General features: G+C 45.4%; 1 protein-coding gene across 2 annotated transcripts in view; it reads right to left on the bottom strand.

Annotated features, from left to right (window-relative positions):
• The window catches only part of LOC111139166 (chromosome unknown CXorf40B homolog), a 6338-nt gene extending 4628 nt beyond the window's left edge, over nt 1-1710 (bottom strand). Inside the window, exons 1-2 of one of the 2 annotated variants that reach the window (XM_022491337.1) lie at nt 1658-1710; nt 398-461 (exon numbers count right to left, since the gene is read on the bottom strand). The gene's annotated coding sequence lies outside the window, so the exon portion shown is untranslated. Of the gene's footprint in view, nt 1-397; nt 462-1456; nt 1509-1657 lie in introns of those variants that run through there. The other variant, XM_022491336.1, reaches the window with a different exon arrangement.
• Between the last annotated feature and the right edge of the window lie 23505 nt (nt 1711-25215).

The following is a 25215-nucleotide window of genomic DNA, read 5'->3' on the forward strand; positions in this document are numbered from 1 at the left end:
ACGGGCCGGCGGACCACCTTCCCCAAAGGCTCCCCTGTGTACGCCCCACCAACCACGGGCAAGGGTTCCACGTCCTCCCTCCTCTACTGTCGGCCCTGAGCACCGTTACCCTGTTCCAGCTCTGCCAACCCGATGGGTGACAGAGGGTCGCCCTGTTCATTGGGTCCGGATTATTCACGAGGGAGGCTGGATGTCCCCCTGTGGCCTGGCCCTTTCTCTTTCTTCTATGAGGGTCGATAACCAGACTGCAGGTTTGCCTCGTGTCTGCCATTCAGTTTCTTGGCCAACCCTTTTGTCATGGGGGCCACAAAACCACAAGGAGAACGGAACAGTGTGGACGGAGCCCCTCGAGGGATGGAACCGTAAGGGTGCCCTCCTGCCCCACCCCGCAGAGTACCTGCTTTGTGGTCTGAGCAGGAAATGCTGTTCCACTTGTCTGGGCTTCGTCACCTGCACAGGGACTGGGGTGGGTGGCGGGGAGAAGACAAAGTCATCAGGTAGAAAAGGACAATGTTGGCGAATGTGCCAGAACGGGTTTTCTGCTCAGCAGGGTTGGGGGACCACTGGGACTCAGGAGGGCCCCTGGCATGGGAAACACCTCCCTCAAGGTTTGGTTCTGCTCATCACGTTGACGCCCCAGCCAGCAGCAGCAGAGAAGATCCTCTCCTGGAAGCAGATCGTGTCCTTCCAGCCTAGCAGACCCCTTATCCGACAGGAGACAGATGACCCCACCCCCTCACACTGTCTCAGGGGAAGGATCTGGGGACCCTACAATCCCGTTCCCCTCAATAAAATCCCGAGTCGGCCCCAGCGGGAGGAGTGCCACAGGCTACACCGCACAGCTGCACAGCCGGGGAACCTCAGGTAGGTCACAGCCCAGGGCCCAAGGGAGGCAGGGAGGGACACGGGGTGGGGGGCGCTGGTGATGGGAGGACCGGCATGCTCCTGCTTCTAGGCGCACAGGCTATTCGCTGGTACGGGCACTTCGAAGGATGGCGGGCGTTGTGACAGTGGCGGGAGGAGGGGACAGGGAAGGGTGGCCTGGGCAGCTCTGTGCATGCTCCCAGACCCGCCCGCCCCGGCCCGGCCCGGCCCGGGAAACCCCAGCCCAGAGGTACCGTCCCGCGGAGGGCCGAGCCGGCCTCAGCAGCACCGGCTTCCCGGCTCCCTTGCTGGCGGGCGGGTCCGGGCACGGAGGCGCGGGCACCCTTCGGCTGACCCGGCTGCGGCCACTGGGCGAGATCGGCCGCTTCCGAGGGACCCACCGACGCCACCAGCGCCAGGACCACCGCCTCCCACGCGCCGGCGAGGAGACGACGCGGGCCGCGGAGGGAGGACAGAGTGCTGCGCCCGCATCGTGGCTCTCGGGCCATCGCCGCGGCCACCCTGAGGCCATCGGCGCGGCCCGGCCCTGGGGACCGCTGACAGGCTCGCTCAGGCGCCGGCGGTCCCTCACCTGACAGGCTCGCTCAGGCGCCGGCGCCCCTTCTCTGCGGCGCGTGCGCAGGCTCGAACCCACGTACGCACACGGAGGGGCCGAACAGGCCCGTGCGCAAGCGCGGAGGCCCGCAGCCAAGCCGTTACGTACAGACGCACTCATGTGCGCAAGCACAGAGCCGCGCCAGCCCCTGCCGCTAGGAGACGTGTTTGGACTCACCGCGCCGCGACTCGCGGGGGACGCTCCGCTCGGTGGGGAGGTAGGCACCGGCGGCTGGAGCGGAACCGGAAGTGAGAAAAGAAATGGGGCCGCGGCGAGAAGGGGCGGGGTGGGCGCGGTGGGGACGGGCCAGTGGGGCGGGACTACGGGAGGCGGGGCTGGGGGAGGGGTTCGGGCGGGCGGCCTGTGGGAAGGAGCTGGGGGAGGAGCTGTGAGGCAGGTTTCGGGGAGTAGCTGGGGCGCCCCTGCAAGAGGAGTGGGCTCCGGCTGTGAGAAGGAGTTGGGGGGGGGAGCTAGGGCACTGAGCGGGAAGGAGCAGAACTGAGCTGGGGGGGAATTTGGCGGAGGAGGAGCTGTGCGAAGAGTAGGGTGGGCCTGAGGAGGTGTAGCCGGCGGAGGTGCAGGGGGGATCTGGGGAGCGCTGGGGAAACGGAGCGTGGGGAGGCGCCACAGGAGAAGCTGGGGGACCACCGGGGATGGAGACCTGGGGAGTAGCGGGGCGGAGCTGAGTGGAGGAGCTGGAGAGGGGCGGGTGGAGCTGAGGAAAGTGGGAAGGCTGAGCTGGGGTGCAGCGGGATTACGTTGGGGAGGTGGAATTGGACGTGGAGCCTTGGGAGGAGTTGGGGGACCACTGTGGGTGAGGACCTGCGGAGTTGTAGGGCAGGGAGGGGGACCCCGGAAAGGCGAAAGGGGGGAGGAGTGGGGCGTGGCTGGTGGACCGCGCGGAGGAAGAGCTGCGGTCCAGCGGGGCGGAGCGGGGAAGGGGCAGGGAGGGACTGGCGGACCGGTTTGTGAAGGAGCGGCCAAAGGGGTGTGGGCCTGGGCGAAAACTGGGAGGAGGAGCTGTGGAGGGGCCAGGCGGGGTTCCGGCGGAGCGGAGCGGTGTCGGAGAAAGCTGGGAGGAGGAGCTGGGGACGAGCGGGGCAGGGCTGGTGGGTAGCAGCGAGGAGCAGGCTGGGCTTGGGGAGGGGTAGTGCCGGTTGCGGGATCGCTGGGAGGAGGAGCTGGGGCAGGGCTAGGGTGGAGTGTGGCGGGCCTGGGGACCCCGGACCGCAGGTATTGGGGGGAGGAGCGGGGCGAGCTGGGGAGGAGCTGGGTGGGACTGGTGGTGTAGCTGGGAGGAGGAGCTGCAGGGGAGCGATGCGGGGTTGGGGAAGCGCTGGGTGGACAGCTGAGAGGCGGAGCCGGGGCGGGGCTGGGCGGGCTGGTGGAGCGGTTGGGAGGCGGAGCCGGGCGGGACTGGGGAGGTGGTTGGGGGGCGGAGCCGGGGCGGAGCAGATCAGAACTGATGGTGGCGGCTGGGAGGCGTGGCCGGGGCGGGGCAGGGCGGGACTGGCGGGGTGGCTGGGAGGCGTGGCTGGGGCGGAACAGGGCGGGACGGGTGGGGAGGTTGAGAGGCGGAGCCGGGGCGGTGCTGGGGCAGGACTGGTGGAGTGTTTGGGAGGCGGATCCGGGGCGGAGCAGGGCGGGACTGGTGGGGAGGTTGGGAGGCGGAGCCGGGGCGGTGCTGGGGCAGGACTGGTGAAGGTGTTGGGAGGCGGAGCCGGGGCAGTGTTGGGTGGTACTGGTGGGGCTTTTAGGAGGCGGAGCCGGGCCGGAGCTGGCAGAAGTGGGGAGTGGAACCCAGGGAAGGGCTCGGGGGCGGGGCAAGGGCGTCTCCGTGGTGGAGGCCAGGCAGTTCCCTTCTGCCTCAGGGGACTTAGGCGTCCGGGTGGCACCGGATGGGTAGGCAGCAAAGTGGCAGCCCCAGGGTCCTCAGCGACCTCAGGTGACTCTCAGAGTGGACCCCGGAGAACACGGAGGCGGGGAGAGGGCGGCACCTGTAGGTTGAGTCCTGCACCTGGACTCTGAAGGCTCTGGACAGGCTCTTCTTCCAAGCCACCCTGGGGTGGTCAGCGGGGTCCTGAGGGACGGTCTTTAGATGAACGTTTTTTGCAGGTGAGAAGAGAAATGCCTCCTCTGTTTCCTGCTGCCTGTCAGACCTGACGTGTGCCAGACAAAGCCAACTGCTGTTTCCTATCCTTTACCTCTCAGTCAGGGGCTGGACACACTTCAGCGTCACTGAGCTTTGCTCCTGGGGTCCCCTTACCCTCACCCTGCTTCTGCATTTGCTTGGTCACCAAGTCCTGTCCCTGCCTCCCACATCTCTGATCAGGATAAATTCTCCTCTTCCTGTCCCCACTTCTACCTCCTCAGTTCAGGCTTGTGATCTGGGGCTGGTGGCTTTTACCTGTGCCTCCCCACCGGCCTGGATGCCTCTTGTTTTTCCTCCTTTTTTGGGGTTACTTTTTCAAAATATTCAGGTCACCCTTGGTTCGTTGGGGTGGCCTGCAAGTGAGCCTCTCCTGCACATCTTTTACAAAGAGCAGGAATTTCTTTTTCCTCAGCTACCCTCTCCCTCTCAGTTCCCCACCCCTACTCATGGAACAAAATCAGCAGTGAGAAGTAGATAGACTGCAGATAGAATCCTTAAGGAAACAAAATTTCTGGAAGAATGTCTTGTACCTCTGGCTTTTCCTGAGTTCTTGAGTAGTTGGGGACATTGCCCACAGGATCCAGGCAGATTTCTAACCCCTCTCTGGCCCCTGTGTGACCCAAGCCTGCCCATTAATTTAACAGTGCTTCCTAAAACACAGCTTTGCCCAGGAGTTGCCTAGCTCCTGATGCTTAGCATTCAAGTGTCTGAGCATCTCTGGCCTCAGTTTGCCCATGTGCTGAATGAGGATAATAAACAGTCCTCTCGAGGGGTTGCTATGAGCACTGCATGGGCCCAGCTTAACCATCATGCTAATCTCTATGAGGCCGTACTCATAACATGGCCTTGTTCAAGTCAGCCCTCCTGTCTCTTTGCGCATAGCTGCCCTTCCAGTGTCATTGCCTGGACTCTCCCCCATTCCCAGCACTCAGTGCCTCTGCCTTCCACACTGTTCTCTCATGGCAACTACCCTCCCTCACTTCCTGTGGCCTCATGAAGCCTCCCCTAACTATCTGAGCCTGGTTTCAGGGCCTGGTCCTCCTTACTGACAGCTTTCCAGAACCTTGCCAGAACCTTTCCAGAACCTTGCCTGTATTGCTTTTGTGCAAGTTTACCTTAGGCCATTTCTGTTCTGCATGTGTGTGTGTGTGTGTGTGTGTGTGTGTGTGTGTGTGTGTGTGTTGGTGTGTGTGTGCCCAGTCACTACAGCTAGACTGGGATTGCTCTGCAAACAAGGACCCTGTCCACTTCACCTTTGTACTATCCCCAGAGCCTGCCTCTGCCGGCGGAGACACTCCATAGGTGCTGACTGATGATGGCGATAAACTGTCCAGTTCAAGTTGTCCAGGATTCATTGGCTCTCCACCATGATGAGCTACTGTACCACGCTGGGCTTGGTGGATGAGTGACATAGGCCCTGCCTTGGACTCAGTACGTGCTAGTTGGATAAGAAAGGCAAGTATGTGAGTAACTCTCATTTGAGGCGGGACCAGACATCATCCACAGAGAGAACTATCTGTGAAGTGCTGTGAGGCCTCAGGGGAGGCCAGTATGCTCCTCACTGGGAGATCAGGAAGTTTTCAGAGGCAGCCTGGATCTGAGCTGTGTATTGAAGAATAGGCAAGGTTTTGAAGGTGGTGATACAGGAGTCCAGTCCTGAGAAGTCCACTTCAGACTGGAAAGACAGGAGATCAGAGGCGATAAAGAATAGCACAGGCAAAGCAGTGGGTGAATGTGCTTCCATCCTCTTACTTCCTTTAGTCCTTGAATCAACCTGGAGAGCTCGGTGTTGTTAGATCCTCTTGACAGATGAGGAAACCAAAGGCTCAGAGACCAAGGGACTTGGCTAAGAACTCACTTGGCTGAGGGTCGGGGAGAGTTGGGATTTGAACTCAGGATCAGCCCACCTAGAGTTGCTGTGGCCGCCAGACAGGTTGGGAGCCCAGGAAATGCACTCTGAGCCTCGTGCCAAGGCTGTCACCCTGTGCCGTGAGTTATGCTTCTAAAGGGTGTGGCTGGCCCCAGGCCTTGAGTGTGTTCTCATTACCCATCTGTGAGGTGAGGGGCTTGCCTCTGACTGCTTCCGCTCTTTCCAGCTCCAGTGTGATTCAGGGGCTTTGAATTGTGTTGTTTGCCTGTGAGCTGGTCTGCTCCTTTCAGACTGCAGGAGGGACTGTGGCACTTGAATCAAAATAGTACGTATTTCACAGGATATGATTTATGATGGCTGTCAAAGAGTCAGTTCTGTTTACTCAACTGCGGCTGGTGCTCTCTGGACTATAAGGAGAAGCTGAATCAAAAGGGAGATGAAGAGCCTGTTGTGTTACACAGCTGCCCAAAGGCAGCATCCTGAAATTCTCATTCCCAGTACTCCAGTTGAGAGGTGTCAAATCAGGCATATATGTTTATTTTTACACTCGACTATTTTGCTGATGGATTCTCCAGAATGACCCAGGGTACCATAGTTTCTGTCACAAGTCTGTTGCTTGCTTCTAGGGATCTGTGTGGTCCAGGGCCATGTGACTTTAAAAACTATACACCCTTATACTTTAACATCAGTTCTTTCCATATACCTCATCCTACTGGGATAGAGCAGCATTGGTGTGGAGATGAGGGAGTGCTGATGTCATCTGTAGCCATAGCAGATCTTCTGTCTCAGACATTTTGATGCTTGTTTCTGTCCTCTTCCCCTTCCTTCTCCCATCCTAGTAAAACTACTCATTGGGACACATCCTGTTTGTACAATGACTGTTACTCATCTCGAATTAATCCCAAAGTAGTACCATCAATTTCCCCTTGAAATACCAACAAGACTTCTGCTTTAAACTGTTCATACATGAGGGGGAGAGGAGCCGGGGTGAGGTGGCGTGTTCTGAGTGCTCACTCCCCATGCCGAGACGTCCTTTGTTGCGGCTGCTGGGCTGCTGTCCCTGCTGGGGTCCAGCCGAGCCAGCCTTCTTGCCACAGTCTGCAGGTGACAGCTTGCTTGCCTGTGGGTCCCCGTGTTCCATTCTGGCCCAGGAAGAGATCCTCTCCAGGCCCTTTGCCTCATCCCCATACCACACTGGATTCTCCCTGGGCTCCTGGGATGACATTATCATCCTTTTCACTTTAGAGATGAGGCACCTGAGATTCGGAGAGAGGAAGTGATTTGCTGCAGGTTGCATAGTAAGTGACCAAGAGGGGACTCGAGCCATCCTGCCTCCAGCTGTGGTGACTGGCTCCCAGTACCCACAGAGGTTTGGAGGTGGCATATGCTGCCTGGAAGGCCCTTTGGAGCCTGAGCAACATTTGATGATGTGAGTGGTACAGTTTGGGAATTCAGTCTCAACCCATTCAGGAGGTTGTCTCTCTCAGCTACCTCTTGAGTTCTTGGACTGCTTGATTCGGTTCTGGCCCTGCCCAGCACAGCTGCTCTCGGCCTGTGGTTCAGGAAGCCCCATTCCAAACCAGCTCTTCCACTCCCCTCCGTGTCTACCCCGGATCATACTACAGAAGCACGCTCTGCAGTCAGCATATTTGTGTTGGTTCCAGCTCGGGCTGTCTTCCCATTGCCAGCTTTTGCGCTTGTTCCTCGTTCCCAGGCACTTGGGCATACTGGTTGCCAGCAGTTCATCCTGATTTCCTTAGCCTTGCTTCTGCTCACACATCCTGCTCCCTTCTGCCCCATGATCTGGGGCCCGAGCCTTTTCTGTGTTTGATTTCTCTTCTGTAACTCTCTGCACCTAGACACAGAGGCCCAGTGAAGCTAATGAAGTTTAAGACTCAGCTTCAGGGTCGCTCGCTTGCCCAGGCCTGGAAGAGGCCCTGGCATTATGGGTTATGCTAGTCCTATGGCTTGTAAAGTCCACGAGAAATGTCGTAGCTGGAGTTGCTCAGAGGTGCTGCTCCTTCCATTCAACTGTCTCCCTTCCTCTTGCTCTGGAGGTGGCGGTGCAGTGGCCATGGGCATACTGGGAGTCTGGCCCAGGAGATGCTAAATTGGGATATACTTGGTTTGGATTGAGAGAGTCCTGTCTCAGGGGCTCACAACCAGTTCCATACATGTCTGAGTTACTGCTGGCCGCCCTGTGTTGAAATAGCTTCCAGGAATACTGCTGCTTTCTGTGCCATTGCTCCCAGCCCTGGGACAAGAGGTGTGAGGTGGAGGAGGACATTGTGATGTCGCGCCTCATAGCACACAGCACTGGAAGTGTGCTGGCAGCAGAGGAGAACCAGGGTCCACGAGGTACAGAGCCAGAAGCCAGTCTGCGGGAAAACCCTCCAATCGCAAATCAGATGCGGAAAATCGGCAAACACAAGTTCTGTCCTGCCAGGAATATTCTCAGAGTGTAGCACATGCAATCATAAGCACAGCACGCATTCATATTAACGTGCGGAGGGGGTTGTGTGAAGTGGCATTTTCCAGAATTCTTGTGACTGTGGGGCACACGCCTGCATCAGAGCTACCAATGCTGAGTAGCACGCCAAAAAGAGTTAATGTAGCTGGCTTGAGACTGCTGTGTTTTCAAAAGGTCCTCTTGCAAGACTGGCCCTTGGCTGGCCTCTGGGGACTTGGCTCACAGAGGGCGTCCAGCAACAGTAGACTGGTAAGAGGGCTCACGGTGTGCAGACTGTTTATACAAACAATGTGGTTTATGCTGAACACCTGCTTCCCTTCTGGGAACCTGAAATTTTGGTGCACATTAGGCAGAGCATTCCTAAGTGACCAGGCCTGAATAAATTTCTTGGGCACCGAGTTTGGGCTTCCCTGGGCAGAAACATCACACTCATGTCACCGCACGTGCATTGCTGAAAGAAGGCTGTGCTCTTTGTGGCCCCTCATGGAAGGGAGAGAGGATAAGGGGTCTGCACAGGGGTTCCTCCAGGCTCTCCCCGCGTCTTTTCCTCTTACGATCTGCCTGTGTGTCCTTACTACCTTGCTATAATTCTTTTTAGGTGTGAGTACAACTATGTGCTAAGTCCCGTGAGTTTCCCACTACAATAAACTAGGAAAGTAGGAATAATAGGTTGCAGAAGTATGTGAGGCAATTATTTAATAAAAGCACACTTTTGTTATGTCATTTTTTCCCTGAATTTTGAGATGTGTCTAATGTTTGTTGACATTTTCCGGCTTGTAATCTATTGCATTTCTTCCCTCATTTGAAATACTCACTTTTGTTATCAACTTTGTATTGATATTTTTGTATTCTTATCTTTGGAGAGGGCCCTAAATGTTAGAAGCTTCAGATTCCACCAAACCTGGATCTGCCTCTGTCGTGGATCCAAGACTTGTGACCTCTTGTTGACTTTGTTACTGTCACCCCATATTTCACAGGTGGGAAAATTAAAACTGAAAGGGGAAAGTCGAGCTTACTTGGCAAAACTGGGAAAGACTTCAGGTCTTCCAGCTCCCAATTTAATGTTCTTGTCCCTCCATTCAATAAGGTGTTTTGATGATTTGTCTGGAAACAATGGTCAGGGTACACTGGACACTGGACACAGACTGGATGTCACTCAGAAGAGTGAACTTCTAGTCCCTTCTTTCAGTAGATGGGTAATGTCGAATGAGTCCTTCCCTTCCTGGGACATATTTTTTTGCTTTTGGAAAGCAAAGGGACCGGACTAGATGCTCTTTCAGGTAGGTCTTTCTCTGATGTTCCCCAAGTTTGTCATTCTAGAAATGCTGGAATCACACAATCACAGTTGAAACCATTTATCTTCTTGTCCTTGGGTCTTCTCTGTCTTTAAAACAAATAAAATACCTGCCTCTCCCAGTTCTCTTGGAACCCCTGGTACCATTCACAATAGAGCAGGTGATCAAAAGTTGCTTCCATCCTTTTGTCCAGTTAGGAACAAAGGTTGTCATATGTGATTCTTACTCCTTCCCTTTGGAATCAGAGAATTTTTGATCAGCAAACCCAAATTTTAAGAAAGAAAGAAAATGAAACACATATTCTGCTTTTAAAACTTTTTACAATGGAAATACAATTTGCAAACAGAAAAAAACACACAAATATTAAATGACTAGATTAATGGATATTCACAAAGTTAACACACCAGTAATCTGCATTTATATTAAGAGATAGAACATTGCTAGTACTCCGTTGTGATCCCCTCCAAGTTACTCCTTCTGCCCAAAGGTAACTACTGTTCTGACCCATGACATCTTTGATTATTCATCCGTGTTGTCCTATGAGCAGTATTTCCTTTATTCTCCTCACCATACAGGATTCCGTTTTATGACTATACTCTGATTTGTCTATTCCAATGTTTGTGGACATTGGCGGGGTTTCCAGGTCTTTGTTGTTACAAATAAAGCTGCTATGAATATCCTTGTGTTTACTTTCTTTGGGAAATACATGCTTCTGTTGCATATTTGTCTAGAGGTCTAGCTAATGATTTATAGGATGTGCACATGTTTCACTTCAGCAGATATGGCCAAATAGCTTTCCAAAGTGGTTGTAGTGATTTCCTCTCCCACCAGCAGGGTGTGAGTGCCAGTTTGTGTCCTTCCTTGATTGCACACACCGACATTTAGGTGGGTTACAGTTAGGTCTTATTTCAGTTTGTTTGTTTACATCGAGCAAACTTCTGTAGTGTGCAATTTCATGACATGGGACTAAAGCACAGAGCTGTGTATCCATTACTACTGTCAAGATAGGGAAGAGTTCCCCCTCTCCCCACCCCATCACCATCAGCCCGTGCAAAGGGCCTGGAGCCTCCTCTTTGTATTCAACCCTTCCCCCACTCTCAGACCCTGGCAGCCACAGGTCTGATCTCCATCCCTACAACTCTACTTTTCCAGATTGTTGAGTGAATGGAATCACATGGTATGTAGTCTTTTGGGTCTGGCTTCTTTTACTTAGCAAACTGTCTTTGAGTTTCCTCCTTGTGGTGGGTGTGCATTGGTAGTTCACTCCTTTTTATTGCTGTGTAGCCATCCATCATATGGAGGCATTGCGTTTTTATATCTGGTCACGTTTGGTTTGTTTCCAGTTTTTGTCTATTATGAATAAAGTTGTTATAAATATCTGTACAGAGGTTTTTGTGTGAACAAAATTTTCGTTTCTCCTGAGTAAATATCCAGGGGTGGGGCTTGCTGGGTTGCATAGTAAATGAATCTTTACCTTTATGGGACCCTGCCAAACTTTTACAGAGTGGTTGTACCATCTTGCATTCCCACCGACAGTGTGTGAACATTCCAATTGTTCCACATCCACATCTTTGTCAGCATCTGGTATTGCTAGGTTAAAAAAAATGTTTTTAGCTCTTCTGAGGTATGTAGTGATATCTCATTCTGGTTTTAATTTGCATTTCGCTGATGATTAATAATGTTGAGCATCTTTCCATATGCTCATTTGCCATCCGTATAACTTACTCAGTGAATTTTCTGTTTAGATCTTTTGCCCATTTAAAAAATTGGGGGGCTTGTTTACTTACTCATTTAGTTTTTTTATTTTGAAATAATTACAGATTCAGAGGAAGTTGTGAAAAAATATATAGTTAGGTTCTGTGCACCCCCAAACATCTCACTAACTTAGAGTATGGTGTTAAGGCCAGGAAATTGACATTGATACAATCCGTGGAGCTTATTCAAATTTTTACCAGTTATACCTGCACACCTCTGTGTGTATGTGTGTGTGCGTAATTCTGTGCAGTTTGATCATATGTGTAACTTCATGTAACTTCCACCACCATCATCCTCATACCTCATTGTTCCCCTTTATAGCCCACCCACTTCCCACTCCACATCCCTTAACCCATGACGACCACTATTTTATTCTCCGTGTCTATCACTTCGTTATTTCCAAAGTGTTACGTATATGGACTCCTACTATACAGTATGTAACCTTATGATAATTGCTTTTGTTTTTCACTCAGCATGATTCCCTGCAGGTTCATTCGAGTTGCTGCCATGTATCAATAATTCACTTATTTTTATTGCTGGATAGTATTTCATAGTACTGATGTATAACAATTCAACCATTCACACATTTCATAAGTTTCCAGTTTGGGGCTATTATGAATAAAGCTGCCATAAACATTCACGTACAGGTTTCTGCACTAACGTAAGTTGTCATTTCTCTGCAATAGATGCTCAAGAGTGCGATTGCGGGGTCAGCTGGGAAATCCATTTTTAGTATTTAAATAACTGCCAAAATGCTTTCCAGAGTGGCTGTACCATTTCATATTTCTACCATCAGTGTATACTGATCTATTTTCCCGGCATCCTCACCAACAATTTTGTGTCACAATTTATTACTTTATCCACTTGCATGGGCTTGTAGCAATATCTCATTGTGCTTATAATTTGCATTTACTTGATCGCTAATGATGTTGAATATCTTTTCATGTGCTCATTTGCCTCTGTGTATCCTCTTCAGTTAAATGTCTCTTCATGGCTTTTGCCCATCTTCTAATGGGATTGTGGTTTTTGATGTTGAGTTTTGAGAGTTCTTTATATACTCCAGATACAAGTCCTTATTCCTTCATGGGATATAGAATTTTCAAACCTTTCTTCCAGTCTATAATTTGTCTATTCATCTCTGCAGGATCTTTCACAGATCAAAAGTTTATAGATTTGATGAGGTGCAGTTTATCAGTTTTTACTTCTACATGTCATGCTTTCAATAAATCAGGCATCTTGCGTAGATCTATTTCTGTGTTCTCTATTGTCTTCCACTGATCTGTGTGTCTGTGTCTCTTCCAGTACATACTTTATTATTACTGTTATTGAATTTGGAGCATTCTTTATATATTTTGGATATAAGTTCTTCAGATATGTGATTTACAAATATTTTTTCCCAGTCTGTCATTAGTCTTTTCATTCTCTTAACAATGTCTTTTACCTTTTAAAAAAAATATTTATTTATTTTAGAGAAAGCAGTGGGGGAGGGACAGAGGGAGAGGGAGAGAGAGTCTCAAGCAGACTCCACGCTGAGCACAGAACCTGACATGAGGCTCGGTCTCATGATCCTGACATCATGACCTCAATTGAAACCAAGAGCTAGATGCTTAACCAACTGAGCCATCTGTGAGCCCCTCCTTTACCTTTTTTAAATTGATATCCAGCATGGCCTAAGACCATATTTTTAGTGATTGCTATTACTTAAAATTCATTTTTTAATGGCCCACAAAATAGTTGATCTTTATGAATGTTACATGTGCAATTGAAAATGCTGTGCTGGGGGGCACCTGGGTGGCTCAGTAGGTTAAGCCTCTGCCTTCGGCCAGGTTTATGATCTCAGGGTCCTGGGATCGAGCCCCGCATCGGGCTCTCTGCTCGGCAGGAAGCCCGCTTCCCCCTCTCTCTCTGCCTGCCTCTCTGCCTACTTGTGATCTCTCTCTCTGTCAAATAAATATTAAAAAAAAAAAAAGAAAGAAAATGCTGTGCTGGGGTCACCAGTTTTTGGGTGGTTTAGTCCGTTAAGCATCTGCCTTCGGCTCAGGTCATTATCTTGGGGTCCTGGGATGAGGCCCTGAGTTGGACTTTCTGCTCAGCAGGGTGTCTGCTTCTCCCTCTCCCCCTGCCTCCCCCCCACATTTGTGTGCTCACTCTCTCTCTCACTCTCAAATAAATAAATAAAATCTTTTTTTTTTTTTTAAAGAAAATACTGCTGGGTGGAATCTTATACATCATTTAGATCAGATTGTTTGATAGTGCTGTCTAGGTAATCTGAAACCTTACTAATTCTTGCCTGCATGTTCTGTCAGTTTCTGAGAGTAGTGTGGAGTCTCCAACTATGATTGTGTATTTGTCTTTTTTCCTTTTTAATAGTATCATCTTTAGTGTATTCTTAAACTCTGTTAAATGCACACATATTTATGATTTTTATCTTACTGGAAAGTTGACCTCTTTATTGTCTAATGTTAGTCTTTATTTCTGATAATATTCTTTGTTCTGAAGTTTTTGTCTGATGTTACTATAGCTACTCTGCAATATTTTGCTACTATTTTTTCTTTCTAGTTATCTTTTAGATCAATTAAATGTAAGAAAAACCTATTTTACCTTCACTTATTTCTTTTTAACACTCTTGTTGGTGAAGATCCGTATTTCAGACTAATGTATTATTTCAGCTTGAAAATTTCTGTAAAATTTTTTGTAGAGTAGGACTATTGGCTCTGATTTCCATCATTATTTTTGCTTTTCTGAGAAAGTTGTTGTGTCTCCAGGATTTAAAAATTAACCTTGAGGATATATAATTTACACACTGTATAATTCACCCTATTAATATATACTTCAGTGACATTTAGTGAATTTACAAAGTTGGGTAACTATCACCAAAATCCACTTTTAGGACATTGCTCTCACTCCCAAAGATCCCTCATACCATGTCAATCATCCACCCCCAACCCCAGGCAACCACTAATCTGCTTTCTTCTCCCTTCCAGTTATATTGAGATGAAAGTGACATACATCGCTGTATAAGTTTAAGGTATACAGAAATCTGCTTTCTATTCTTATAGATTTGCCTTCTTTGGAATTTTCATATAAATTGAATCATACAGTACTGAGTCTTTTGCATCTGGCTTCTTTCACTTAGCGTCGTGTTTTTGAGGTTCATCTGTATTGTAGCAGGTGTCAGTGTTTTGTTCCTTTGTATTGCTGAATAGTACTCCCTAGTACAGAAGTAATAGATGTGTTTGCTAATTGATGGACATTTGAATTGTTTCCATTTTTTGGTTTTATGAATAATGCTATTATGAACATTTGCTTACAAGTCTTTGTGTGGACATATGTTTTCATTTTACTTCTTACCTAGAGTGTCATTGCTGGTTCACATGGTAAATTTATGTCTAATTGAAAAATTTCTTCAAAAGAATATTTTTCAACTTCATTAAGTTAAACTATTTTTAGAAGAGATTGAATATACTACTTAAGAGATATTTGAATAACACTATTCTATATTTTGTTCAAGGTGATGATGTTTTTAAATGAAACTACTCCTGTGTCATTAGATTATTACACCTTTTACTTCAGAACTAAAGTGCACTATGTTTTACATTTTAGGGAAGTAACTGCCAGACTTTTCCAAAGTGACTGAACCAGTTTACATTGGCACCAGTGATGTTGATTTTTAAAGATATTTTTTTCTGGGTATAGAATTCTGACTCGCATGGTTTCTGATAGGAAATCTGGTGATTCTTATCTTTAAAAAAAAAAATCCATGTAATGTTTCTTTTTTCTCTGGCTGCTTTCAAGATTTTCTCTTAGTTTGTTTGTTTCTTTCTTTCTTTCTTTTTTCCAGCAGTTTGACTATGATATGCCAAGGGGTGGCTCTGAGCTTGTATCTGTGGTTTGGTGTCGTTTAATTTGGGGAAATTCTCACCTATTATGACTTCATAAGAAATTTTTTTAAATAAATAAGTTCCCATTCCCCCTGCCTTCCTTCTGGGATTATAGTTACACTCATATTAGACTGTTTTATATTATCTTGGGTATTCTTTTCTGTTTTTATTTCAATTTTTCTCTGTGTATTTCAGTGTGAGTAATTTCTCTTGACTGATCTTCAAGTTCACTGATTCTTTTCTTGGCTGAGTTGACATTGGCAGTGAGCCCACTGAACATATTACTTATCTTCACTACTGTGTTCTTCATTTCTAGCATTCCCATTGTTTTTTTTTTTTTTTCTTAGACTTCGTTTTTCTCTGCTGCAGTTGCCTTCTGTTCATGCATGGTTATCTACCTTTCCCATTAGAGCTTTTAACATGTTAATCATAATTAAAGTTCCTTGTCTGATAGCCTCAGTGTCTATGTCATATCAGATTCTGGTTCTGATGATTGCTTTTTTTCTCAAGAGTATGATTTTTCTTGCCTTTCTGTGTGTCTTCATTTTTTTTGTTTGTTTGAAGCCAAACATCTTGTGTAGGACAGTAGAGACTAATAGAGACTGAGGTAAATAGTTCTTATGCCTAGAAATGGAAACACATTTCCTTCTGCTAGATCTTTAGAACAGAGTTTTGAGTCCCCCCCCCCTTGTTAAGAATTGGATTAGATTTGAGGTTGTTCTCACTGTGCCTATTCTTGGTGCACCACAGATTTCAAATTCCTGTAGCGATTCCTTCTGCTTGGGGGAAGTAAGTGGTGGTTTTCCAGAAGGCTGTTTTGTCAACACTGAGTTTCAGGTCTCCCCTTCACACTGCTTGAGATCTCTCTGCATGCTGTTCTTCCTCCTCTGTCCTTTTCCCAGCAGTTTCAGAATTCAGTAAATATCCTGAGGGAAAGCCTAAGAAACTCTTTCAGCGATAGGATACATTTCCCTTTTGCTTGTCTTTCAGCCCATATGCTGAGTCCTGGGATTTCTGGAACTTCTGATCTCCTATGGCTGAGGAGGGAAGGACAGTGAAGACTTCAGAAACTCAGAGCTATGCTGTGTGTTTTGTTTTGCCTAGTTTTGGATTTGGGTAAGTGGTAGCCTCCTGCTGGGATGTCTAGTCAGTTCTGAAGGTGGGTTTGGCTTAATCTAGACCATCTTCTCTAAACACAGGGAAATGCCTTGGGGAGACCAAGTGCTAGTGCATCCCTCAAGGTTTTCTTTGGGTCTTTGAGATGGTTCTTCCTCTGGAAGGTCAAAATCACCTATGATTCTGATGAGGGCTACAGGCACCTAGTGACCTAAGCTGTTACTCAGCAAGATGGGGAAGAAGAAATACTTCAGAAGCAGGAAGGACTGTTCTGGCACTTTTAGGTTGTCTAAGGGACTAATTTATGCTGACCTTTTTTTCTATGCAAAAAAAAATAGTCATAGAATCTGAAAGGGTGATTTAATCTTATTATTTGAGATCATACACAGGTGTTGTTTGACATTAGTTATTCTCATGTGAGGTTACCAAGTGCTACCTTCTTAGCAGCAGACCTATGTAAAGTTAACATAAACCTTTGTTCTTTGCCAAAAGGCCACAGCAAATGATCTCTGGAGGCCTTTTCTGGCTGTAAGACAGGTCTTCAATTCTTGGATGCCTTCTTGTAATCCTTCTGGAATGACCTGGACTCTTTTCCAGTCTACTTGGGATAGGTTTCTTGTGCAGCCTGGAGAGAGCAGTAAGTAGCCTGCATGGTCTGTCACCCTCCCTTTGGTCTAAGACTCTCTGGTGACTTGTAGGACTCTTATTTATGGTTATAGTTATATTCTAACACTGGAATTCTCCACAGACTGCTGCTCGGAGAAGTTCAATGTCTCTGAGACAGTTTCAGTGAAAGAATTCTATCAAAAAGAATTTGCTGAATTGTGATTGCAAACAAAATAGCTTTGTGGGGACAAAATGTACTCCTCACAAGGGAGCCTTATGTTTATTTTCCAGCCTCTCCTCCCAGTGCTTCACTTCTGATCTCTCTGCAGAAAGAAACATTTCAACAGAGAATCCATCCCCCGCCCCCCCCCCACCCGTGGAAACTGAGACAATTATCTTCCCAAAGCCCTGAACTCCCCTTCCTGCTTCCGAAGGAACCCCTCTGTTCACAGCTGCTAAAGCTAGCCCGAAGTCCGGTTCCTTCCCCAGGCAGTTCTTTTTGGATGTTGGATGCACACCTTTCTAAGCATTGTGGTCTCCAAATGTAAGTTTAATAGCATAAATGTCTTTCTGTAGCCTGGAAGAACTTTATACCTTTGTGTTATTGAAGAACTTTATACCTTTGTGCCTCATATTTTGCTGGAGCCGTTTAGAAATTTTACTATCCTAAGGGGATTTGGGAATCATAGCTACATCCGTTTTATCTGCGTTGTATATGGCTCCCTCATTCTGGGGAAACAAAGTTCTTCATATATAACACACATGCGTGGTCTCACAACACCCAGGCTGAGAGACTTGGGAGGGAGTAGGAGCTCGTTCTCATTCTGTAGGTAGCAATGGTAAAACATGGAGAGGCAAACATATTTGCCAAGATGCTGATTCTGAGCTCCATTTTTGGGACATTCCAGGGTGTTTCACGGGATCTCAAAACGCCTCACAAAATCACTCTAAAATTCTCAAAGCCAAATTCATCTTAATTGACTTCAGTTTTTTTGATGTTACAGCATTTTGGGGTTGGGATAGTTAAGTTTAAAAAAAAATACAAGTCAAATCATCGAAATGCCAAAACTCAAGAAACATTTGGGAAGCAGTGGACTAGTCCATAAATACCAGAATTGGCATAAAATAACCCAGGTCAGGTACTAAGAGGTATAAATTCTTGACTCATCTTCCATGAATCTGTATTTAAATACATATCTTGTGTGATGGTATTTCTGAAGATACTTCTCTTCTAGGCATGCTTTCTGCAGTACTTGGGGATGATCCCAATGACCTTTTTGGGTGATCTGATTTTTTTTTTCACTGCTAGAAGGGTGAAAAATATATATTGATACACTTGAACAATGCGCAATTTAGTTTGGCTGGAGCACAGGCTTATGTTGGGAGAATTACAGAAACATGTTTGGAAAGGTAGGTTGGGGCCACATTTTTGAGGGCCTTGGATACTAACCGAGGTGTTTCAACTCTCTTTGACAGTCAGTTTGCAGGCATTGAAGGTTTTTGAACAAGGGTTGTTGGAGAAATATGGAATGGCTAGAGTTAGACTGTAAGGATATTAATAAGGCTGAAATGTGTAGGTTTGGCCCACATTGAGATAAGTGAAGTCAGATCAATAAGAAACTTACAACAGTCTTGGTATGAAGGTATTAATTATTAAATTAAGTTTATTTATTATTTTTTATTTTAAAATTATTAAATTAAATTATTTTATTTATTAAATTATTAAATTAATAATTATTAAAGGTGTTAAGGAAGTTGTCCAACTTGATTGTGAGCTCTTATTGCACTGGTGTTTAAAAACAGGTGAAGTGTTACCTCACCTCTTGAATTCTGCAGACTTTCTAGTCTAAGATTTCTTCTGGCTCAGCTGCCAAAAAAAGAGGATCCTTTGCCTTGCCTTTCAAAGGCACCTGTTCCAAATGGGGTCCTCAAGCTGTGTATAGTACTCTTGGCATCATGAAGTCTGTGTGGTTCCATGAAGCTCCAAGTCCACACTGACCATCTTTGGTTTATTAGTTGAAGGAGGGGACATCACATAGACAAGTCTGAGGTGCTTAACCCATGCTTTCAACTTGTCACCTGTGAGCTTGAGCAATGGGGCCTCATTTCATTCTGATGTTAGAGGACATGGAGGAATTTCCCTGCACTCAGTGTGACAGCCGCTATTTGGCTTGTATTTGAAGGGACAAATACAAGGGTAGTGCAGTTTTGACCTGGGTTTTTCTGGTCATTGGTTTGGGATGCCCAGCAAATACATAATGGAAAATTTGCTTTAATGAAAAAAGGTTATTTTTCTGTACCTTTCATTATATGAACTTTTAGCAAAGGAGACTTGTCTCTTTACATAGTTTGATGATCAACAAATTCTGTCATCTTCCCACTAAGTAAGAGAAATAGTACAGAAAACAATGGTAGAATAATTTTATAGTTATGGGAGTACCATAGCATCCACAGGAACCTTGGCACTTAGAGTCTGACGTAAGCCGTTGGTGATGAGATGGGATCTGTCCCGTCAACTCTGAAGCAAAGAAAACCTCTTACATCACAGTTAAGTTGGTATATTGATGCAACATTGATTTTGCTGCTGCCGTGTCATTACACAGACTGTTCATCTGGTCCGCACTGTTCCACTTATTGTGACGATCTGCATATTTTTATTTCAAAGATCTGAACCATTTGATTTCGATGTTGACCTGCTTTCATCACTGCCCATGCCTATCCTGATCCACTAGGTGGCGCTCTTACCCATGAGACTACTGCAGCCCGGCCTGCTGCCTGAAGCCGCCTGGCCCGTGGGCTGGGCTGTGCATTCCTGTGCGGATGAAATGCTTGTGGGTTGCCTTGTTCCTCTACTCCCATCAGCACCAAGATGCTATTCCATACCTGCCTGCCTCTCCAAGTCTTATAAATGTTAACTGAGTACCTACTCTGTGCCAGGGGCTATGGTAGGCACAGAGACAAGATTTGAGCTACACCATTGCCTGGGCCCTCCAGGAGCTCAGAGCCTGGGGACAGGGTGCGGGGTGGGGGGGCATAAGAGCTAGAGTAGAGGGCCATGGCAGGGGAGAGAATGCTTCTCACTGGAGGCTCTGTGTGACCAGAGGCTAGTGGTCTTTGGCCCTGATTTGTGGGACTTGTTGGCATAGGTTGAGGGGCTCCGTGGCGTGCACTGGAAGGGAGAGACAAGCACTGTTGCATTATTTTACTGGCAGTGCCCCTGTTCAACCCCAGAGGCCAAGGGTGAAAAGAAGAGGCCGCGAATGCTCCCTCCCAACCCAGGAACAGACTGGGCTCTCCCACAGTCTCCGAGACACGTGATCAAACGTGATCCCACTGCTCCAGAACCAATGAGTGCAAATGTCTATGGCGTTCTCATTTGGTTTCATTTGGTAGGTAATTTTTTTATTTTTGGGAAGTTAAATGGAAAATCACATCCACAACAGTAGCCACCGCTCATGTTCCTACCAACAAGAATTCATCGTTCTTAACATCTTGATACATTGATTTCCAACGTTTTCCTGTGTTTATAATTTTTAAAAATTATGTAGACAACATATTAATTCTCATTTGTTTTAATCTATGTTCTTCCCATTCATACAGGACCAGTTTTTGGGTTCAGTTTTGGGGTACCAGTGTGCCCTGACATCAGTGCCTCTCAGCATGATGCCAGCAAAGAGAATTGTTCTACCTTTTCTTTCTCCTTGCACCTCAAATGCAAACTTACTTTTTTTCTGGAGTTTAAAATCACAATGTAGAAAGTGTGTCAAATGCACAATGATGAAAATAAACCATCTGTGGTTCTACCTCTTGGAGAGAGTCATAGCTGAAGTTCATGTTGGTACACTTCCTTCTAGCCTTTTTTCTACATAGTTCTTTAGAACATTAGCTGTGTGTTGTATTTAATATTTTTTAAAGATGTTATTTATTTTTCAGGGAGAGAGGGAGGAGCACACAAACAGAGAGAGCAGCAGGCAGGGCAAGGAGCCTATTGTGGGACTTGATCCCAGGACCCCGGGATCATGACTTGAACTGAAGGCAGATGCTTAAGCAACTGAGCCATCCAGGCATCCCGGTATTTAGTGTGTTAAAATGTGCCTTTTCACTGAATTGCTTATGTGTTTAAATATTCTTCTATCTTATGACTTTCAGTAGATGCTCATTATTCCGTCCTATAGGGATATCATATTTAATAAGTACTATTGCTAGACATTTAGTTGGTCTCCTCTTTTTTGCAATGATAATACTGTATGGTCTTGTTCATAAATCTTTACATGGATGTGTGATCATCAGGATAAATTTTTAGAAGTGGAACTTCTGAGTTGAGTATGAACATTAGAAGGCACTCTTTCATTGTATTTTTCTATAGCAAAGTAATATGTTTATCAAAGACCATGTAGAAAGCACAGATCTACAAAATGGAGAATGTAAAGTCACCCGTATTCTTATCACTCAGAGGTAATCACTATTAACCTTTTGTCACAACTGTTCAGTCTTCTTTTCCCTGTATTCTACATACTCTTCTATAAGTTTTTTTTTTTTTTACTTAATATATTCTGAACATTCTTTTAGGTTCATTATTCTTCTACATTTTCAGTGGTTATATAGCATTTTGTTGTGTGGAAATACCCGTTTATTTGACCAACTGGCTACTGTTGGGCGTTTAGGAAGAGAAATGTTTTCCCCTCCTGTAAAGAAAAGGCAACGATGAGTATTCTGTGGCCAAGTCTGTGCAGAAATCTTTGATTGCTTCCTCTGAATAAACTCCTAGATATGCAGTTGTTCCTTCCTACATGTATGCACATTTGCAAGCTTTTGATGGATGCTCTCATCTTACAGGCACATTATGGGGATGCCCCTTTTTCCCTTCTGTCTGAAATCTTGATTATCGCTGATGGGGTTTTTGCCAATCTGATTGCAAAGAATTAGTGCCTTATTTTAAGATCTGTATTGGCTTGATTGCTAGTGAAGCTGAACTTTTTTTCTTTTCTCTACCCTTTTGCCCATCTTGCTGTTCTGGTATAGATATTTTTCTTATTTACTGAAGAGATTTTAAAAATAAATTTAAAATATTAATTCTTAGTCATTCATGCAGGTTTTCTCCTCTGGCTAGCTGTTGTGATGAACTATATGTCTAGAGTTTTTGATGCTAAACTGCAATTCTGGAATAATCCCCTTTTGCTTGTGGTGGTGTATTCTTGTCCTGCTGGGTTTGGTTTGCTGGTATTTTATTTAGGATTTTTGCGTCTCTGTAACTGGTGTTAGTCTTCAGTTTTCTTCCTCTGCGGGTTTGTGTGTATGTTCTCCCAAGTTTTGTGGATAGGCTAACTTTAGTTTTATAAAATGAATGGGACTTATTTCTTTCTTTTTCTCTATACCAGGAGCTACTTTCAGAGCATGGAAATTATTGGTTCCTCGTCAGACAGAAAGAACTTGCTTGTGAAACTGTCTAGGCGTTGTAATAACCATCGGAGGAAATGGCTTTGAACAGCGTTAGTTTGCCCCATGTTTTCTACTTCTTTGTGAGTCTGATTTGCTGTTTCCTAGGAGATCATCCATTTTGAGATTTTGAAATTTATTAGCATTTTTCAAGCTTTCTTGACGTATAATCCCCATGCCATACAATTCACCCATTTAAGCCATTTCTAGTATATTCACAGAGTTTACAACCATCACTACAATCGCCACAATAACTTTTAGAACATTAAAAAAAAGAAAAAAACAAAGAAACCCCGTAGCCATGAGCAGTCATTCTCCATTTACCCTTCCTCCCCCTCCAGGCTTAGACAACCACTAACCTGTTCTCTGTCTCTGCAGAAGTGCATGCTCCGAACCTTTCATATAAACAGAATAAACCAATAATTTGTGGTCTTTTGTGACTGGCTTTTCTCATTTAGCATCATGTTTCCAAGGTTCATCCCGTTGTAACATGTGCTAGTACTTCATTCTCTCTTTGTGTTTTGTTTTTAAATTAATAGACCTTTATTTTTTAGAACAGTTTTAGGTTTATAGAAGATTGAGCAGATAGTGTAGAGTTCCCATAAACTTCCCTGACCATAGTTTTCCCCACTAACATCTTGGACCGGTGTGATAGTGTTTGTTATAACTAATGAGCCAGTATTGATTTAATATTGTTAACTCACAATGTATCAGTGATATATTAATATATAGGAAGTTCAGAGCTGGCATTAAGGTTCACTGTGTTGTACAATTCTGTGGGTTTTGACAAAAGCATAATGCATGTCTACCATTGTAGTGTCCTAGAGAGTAGTTCCACGGATAGTTGGATCATGGGGAACTTTTAGTGTTGTCCTTCCCTCCTCTGCCAGAACTTCTAGCGACCACTCATCTTTTCACAGTCTCCAAGGTTTTGCCTTTTCCAGAATGTCATGTAGTTGGAATCATACAGTAGGGAGTCTTTCCAGATTGGTTTCTTTCACTTGGTAGTACGTGTTTAAGGTTCCTCCATGGCTTTTCATGTCTTGATGGCTCGTTCCTTTTTAGGGCTGAATAATATTCCATTGTCTGGGTGTACCCTAGTTAATTTTATCGATTCCTGTACTGAAGGACATCATGCTTGCTTCCAGGCTTTGGCTACTATGAATAAAGCTGCTCTCATTATCTGTGTGCAGGTTTTTGTGTAGACCTAAGTTTTCAACAGTTAAAGATAAAAAGCAAGGAGCATAATTGTTAGGTCATATGGCAAGTGTATGCCTTCTTTTGTAGGAAACTGCTGAACTGTCTTCCACAGTGAATGCACCACTTTTCATTCCCTCTAAGTAATGAGTGAGAGTTCCTGTTGCTCAACATCCTTGCTAGCATTTGATGTCATCAGTTATTTGGATTTTAACCATTCCAATAGGTACATAGTAGTATCTCGTCATTGTTTTAATTTGCAATTCACTAATGATGTATAATATGGAGCATCTTGCCATCTGTGTCTTCTTTGTGAGGTTTTTGTTCAGATCCTTTGCCTATTTTTAAATTGGATTTTTCTTTATTGTTAAGTTTTAAGGATTCTTTGTATATTTTAGATATAAGTCCTTTATCAGATAGTTATTTTGCAAATATTTCTCCCAGCCTGTAGCTTCTTTTTTCATTCTCTTACCAATGCCTTTCACAAAGCACAATTAAAAACAAACTTTTTAAAAGGTTTTATTTTTTTAATTTTTTTTCTTGATTTTCTTTTTTTTTAATTTTTTATTTCTTTTCAGCGTAACAGTATTCATTGTTTTTGCACCACACCCAGTGCTCCATGCAATCCGTGCCCTCTAATACCCACCACCTGGTTTTATTTTTAAGCAATTCTATGCACACCATGGGGCTTGAACTTAACCCCGAGATCAAGAGTTGCATGCTCCACTGACTGAGTCAGCCAGGTGCCCCACAATTAAAAAAAATTGTTTTTAATAAAGTCCAATTCCCTTTTATGGCTAAATAATATTCCATTGTAAGGATACACTATATTTTGTTTATCTGTTTATCAGTTGATGGACACTTGGGTTGTTTCCTTTTGGTCATTATGAATAATGCTGCTATGAACATTTGTGTACAAGTTTTTGTTTGGACATATGCTTTCATTTCTCTTGGGTGGATACCTATGAGTGGAATTGCTGGGTCATACAACTATTCTGTGTTTAACTTTTTGTGAAACTGCTAAACTGTTTTCCCTGGAAACTGCCTTTTTTGAAGCAGCTGCACCATTTTCCATTCCCACTGGCAAGGTAGGAGGGTTCCATTTTCTCCATATCCTCAGCAACACCGGTTATTGTCAATCTTTTTGATTACAGCCATTGTAGTAGGTGTAGATTGGTGTCTCGCTGTGTTTAGTTTGCATTCCCCTAATGACTCAATGTTGAACATATTTTCATATGCTTATTGGCCATTCACATATCTTCTTTCCCTCTTCACCTTTGATATTCTCTTCCATGGGAATTTCATGGATGCCACTAATATCTTCAGACAGATGATTTCCAAATACTTACTTCCAACTCTGACCTTTCTCCTGAGATTGTCTCAGATTCCCTTCTCCTTACTAGACACTAAGGTCCTGATTGCATCTCTAAATTAGTATATCCCAACTGAAACTCATCAGCTTTCTTCCCAAGCTTGGGAATCCAATTCTTCCTGTGTGCTTGATTCTGTTAATTATACCATTATTCCTCTAATGACCCAAACTTGAAACTTGGCATCATATCTGCATATAAGAGAAATTGGATAAGGAAGAGTTGATTCATTGCCAAGTTCTGTGTTGCTTTCCTAAATATTTTTTTTAGAGGCAAGCAGAGAGAGAGAGAGAGAGAGAGAGAAGGAAGCAGAGAGAGAGAGAGAGAGAGAAGGAAGCAGAGAGAGAGAGAGAGAGAGAGAAGGAAGCGGGCTCCCTGCCTAGCAGAGAGCCTGATGTGGGACTCGATCCCAGGACCCTGAGATCATGATCTGAGCTGAAGGCAGAGGCTTAACCCACTGAGCCACCCAGGCAGCCCTTTCCTAAATATTTTGCATCTGTTTTCTCCTTACTTTTGACTTCTTGATCTCTGTTCCTTTTTGACTTTCTCAATCCCTTACTCTCCTCTTCTCTTTCTCTGATCATTTG

The sequence above is a fragment of the Enhydra lutris genome, unplaced genomic scaffold, assembly GCF_002288905.1.
Source record: "Enhydra lutris kenyoni isolate GAN:26980312 unplaced genomic scaffold, ASM228890v2 scaffoldscaffold96, whole genome shotgun sequence".
Taxonomy (NCBI): Eukaryota; Metazoa; Chordata; class Mammalia; order Carnivora; family Mustelidae; genus Enhydra; species Enhydra lutris.